Source organism: Schistocerca americana, chromosome 7, assembly GCF_021461395.2.
Source record: "Schistocerca americana isolate TAMUIC-IGC-003095 chromosome 7, iqSchAmer2.1, whole genome shotgun sequence".
Classification (NCBI taxonomy): Eukaryota; Metazoa; Arthropoda; class Insecta; order Orthoptera; family Acrididae; genus Schistocerca; species Schistocerca americana.
Genome location: NC_060125.1, coordinates 635337777 through 635341965, shown reverse-complemented (window position 1 = coordinate 635341965; position 4189 = coordinate 635337777).

Here is a 4189-nt window from a genome sequence, read left to right as displayed (position 1 = left end):
TGACTTATGTCGCTAGTACTGTGGTACTTTTATGGTTTTATATTCATAATAAATATGTATTTTAATTAAAAAGCAATTCTTCATTTTTCTTGCAGCCAGAAATCCTTAAAATGTACTGGGGTCCATATTACAAACACCATGGGGGCCATAATAACTGCACATCTTGTTCGCAGTCAAATTTATCTTGGGAAACAAAATAATAACAAATATATTCTGAAATTTTAAGGAATTTAATCAACATAATGTCTTAGTTAACTGTCAGTAGAGTATAACCATATCAATTAAGGTAGCACTATTATGGTATCAATGTACAACATTATATTGAAAAACAAACTGGGGGTTCATATTACCACCACTTCCTCCATGTATTTCAGTGTCTTATGCATACTCTCCAGGTGCATGTTTGTGTTGAGTCTGGCTTGTATCCTATGACAATATGCCCAACACTTTCACATCCTTTTGATAATACATCTCGAAATAGTGACCAAATTCTGGAGTCTCTGAATTGCTGTTGTTTCTGCAGTGCTTTTATCAATGATTCCTAAAACACAGCAACATCTCTTACCAGCATTAACGACCTTACAAGTTTGTACACCTCGTTTCTCTTGTCCAAATTTTGAATTTTGCTCTTAATATTGATCCTCCAGGCTCTATCAACATGCCAGGTACAGAAAAGTCTCATTTCAGGAGCTCCCATTGATTTGTTCCAAGCGATACTATACGATTCTGCCAGAACTCTCATGAATACTTTTGGGGACATCTGTGCAACCTGAAAATTAACACAATTGAAAAATATACTCAAAACATCAGAGTCATTCATATTAGATATAAGGAAAGCACACAGAAATCCTTGCCTCATATCATCCAGTACAAGTAATGTTGTAACTTCAAAATCATAGCAGTTTAGGCTGATCGCATCATTTGGATATCTGACTGATTTTGAAGACAGGGTATTTGCAGCTGCAATGTTGTGCAAATCCTGCATCGATGTAAGTTGCACTCTCTCCAAATTTGAATTCTGCACTGTTTCCTGAATTTTTTGGAGGATGATAGGACACAAGATTCCTGCAGCAATGTCTTTAGCTATCATCATCTGTTCTTTTCCTGTCAGTTGTAGTACTTCTGGTTTCACACGTAATGCATGTGCATACTGGAAAGATCCATCCAGCAAGTTTTAGAATCTGTTTCAAATGCAGACATCGTACACTTAAAACTTTTCTGTTGTGGTTTGCCATGAATATTTTGTTCATGACGTTTTAAACTACCTTTACAAGTAAAATCCTTGTCACATAAGTAGCACTGGTAGGTACATGAACATTAGTTATTTGTAACAGGAGGCATCACTTCACTCAGTCTCTGTAGGTTGACTGTGGAAGTATGCCTCTTCAGGGTCTTGCGGTAACTGTACTCATTTCCTCAAACTTCACATTTAAAAGCTCTCATTTTAAAATGCTATTAAGACAACCAGCTAAAAGTGTAAAAACTGCCACAATGTACAGTATCTATTGAAATCAACAGCTTAGTTCATGGTTGAATACTAGAAATAAGATAAATCTATGGTAAAGATGTAAATGTAGTTACTTTGGTGTAGGTGTTGTTCATTGTTCAAGAACACACCAGTTCAATAACTTGTCTCTTCAAAATGTGTAACTCATACTACATTTAAATTTAACAAGAGGTTAAATAGTTAATTGGTGGCCAACTTCCTCTACTCCATTCACAAATTTATTTGTTGAACTAACTGATGTACCAAGAATAACAAAGAACATAAATTTTATGGAAAATTTGACCTCTGTGTATGTTTCAATGACTAATATGTTCTTTGTAAATAAGTGTGTTACACTGATTTTCTGTTTGATAGTGTGTGGCTACGACAGGTTATTATATTTTTTGTACTCCAGTAGAAGAACCCAGGGTAGAATGGGTACAAAGTTGAAAACATTGATTAAAAGTACAAAAGTGTTAAATAAGAGAGTTACCAATTTTTATATGAACATATTATGAAGTATTAATCACAAAAATACAAGATCATTGCCATAAAATAAAAGAACAAAATTTTTTTCACTCAAAAATAGAAATGTATGTCATTTGCCCCATTCTGCCCCGTGCAAGCGGCAGAATGGGGTGGTAAGTACAAGTGATTACAAAAACGTATAAAATTATCGGAAATGCAGAAAATATTGGCTTCCTCAGTATTTATTTAGTTTAAAGTGAATATTAATGTCAAACTACAGTTTTCATGTATTGTATCCTTTTCTTAAGGCTGTTTACAAAATTCACACATGAGGAGACACTCATAATCTTAGCTATCTATTCCTGCACAAGAATCGTGTGTCCATTTTTTGCGCATGGAAGAAGCGACCCAACCTTCAACTGATTTTGAATAAAACTCACCACAATATAAACATTCACAATCAGAACTTTCCTCACAATCACTCTCGTTAGTATTGGATGCTCTCCTTCTTTTTTCCATTTATCTTCAGGCCCCTCCATGAACCATAGACCTTTTCATTGGTGGGGAGGCTTGTGTGCCTCAGCGATACAGATAGCCGTATCGCAGGTGCAACCACAACGGAAGGGTATCTGTTGAGAGGCCAGACAAACGTGTGGTTCTTAAAGAGGGGCAGCAACCTTTTCAGTAATTGCAAGGGCAACAGTCTGGATCATTGACTGATCTGACCTTGTAAAACTAACCAAAACGACCTTGCTGTGCTGGTACTGTGAACAGCTGAAAGCAAGGGGAAACTACAGCTGTAATTTTTCCCGAGGGCATGCAGCTTTACTGTATAGTTTAATGATGATGGCGTCCTCTTGCGTAAAATATTCCGGAGGTAAAATAGTCCCCCCATTCGGATCTCTGGGCAGGGACTACTCAAGAGGACGTTGTTATCAGGAGAAAGAAAACTGGCGTTCTAGGGATCGAAGTGTGGAATGTCACATCCCTTAATCGGGCAGGTAGGTTAGAAAATTTAAAAAGGGAAATGTATAGGTTAAAGTTAGATGTAGTGGGAATTAGTGAAGTTCGGCAACAGGAGGAACAAGACTTTTGGTCAGGTGAATACAGGGTTATAAAGACAAAATCAAATAGGGGTAATGTAGGAGTAGGTTTAATACTGAGTAAAAAAATGGGAGTGTGGGTAAGCTACTACAAACTGGATAATGAATGCATTATTGTGGCCAAGATAGACACAAAGCCCACGCCTGTCACACTAGTACAAGTTTATATGCCAACTAGCTCTGCAGGTGATGAAAAGATTGATGAAATGTATAATGAGATAAAAGAAATTATTAAGATACTGAAGGGAGGCGAAAATTTAATAGTCATGGGTGACTGGAATTCGATAGTAAGAAAAGGAAGAGAAGGTAACGTAGTAGGTGAATAGGGAATGGGGGTAAGAAATGAAAGAGGAAGCCGCCTGGTAGAATTTTGCGCAGAGCATAACTTAATCATAGCTAACACTTGTTTCAAGAATCATGAAAGAAGGTTGTATACATGGAAGAGGCCTGGAGATACCAACAGGTTTCAGATAGATTGTATAATGGTAAGACAGAGATTCAGGAACCAGGTTTTAAATTGTAAGACATTTCCAGGGGCAGATGTGGACTCTAACCACAATCTATTGGTTATGAACTGTAGATTAAAACTAATGAAACTGCAAAAAGGTGGGAACTTAAGGAGATGGGACCTGGATAAATTGACTAAACCAGAGGTTGTACAGAGTTTCAGGGAGAGCATAAGGGGACAGTTGACAAGAATGGGGGAAAGAATTCCAGTAGAAGAAGAATGGGTAGCTTTGAGGGACGAAGTAGTGAAGGCAGCAGAGGATGCAATAGGTGAGAAGACGAGGGCAATTATAAATCCTTGGGTAACAGAAGAGCTATTGAATTTAGCTGATAAAAGAAGAAAATATAAAAATGCAGTAAATGAAGCAGGCGAAAAGGAACACAAACGTCTCAAAAGTGAGATCGACAGGGAGTGCAAAATGGGTAAGCAGGCGTGGCTAGAGGACAAATGTAAGAATGTAGAGGCTTATCTCACTAGGGGGTCTTTGGCAAAGTTCTTTTTCCTTAATAATGGCTTCTAACTCTTTCTTTGTACAGCAGATCAGTTAAAACAATGGTCTTTCCCCTCTTCCGTTTTGCCCTTTTCATGCTTTCATTAACTTTTGGCTAGGGCATCAGAATTTCA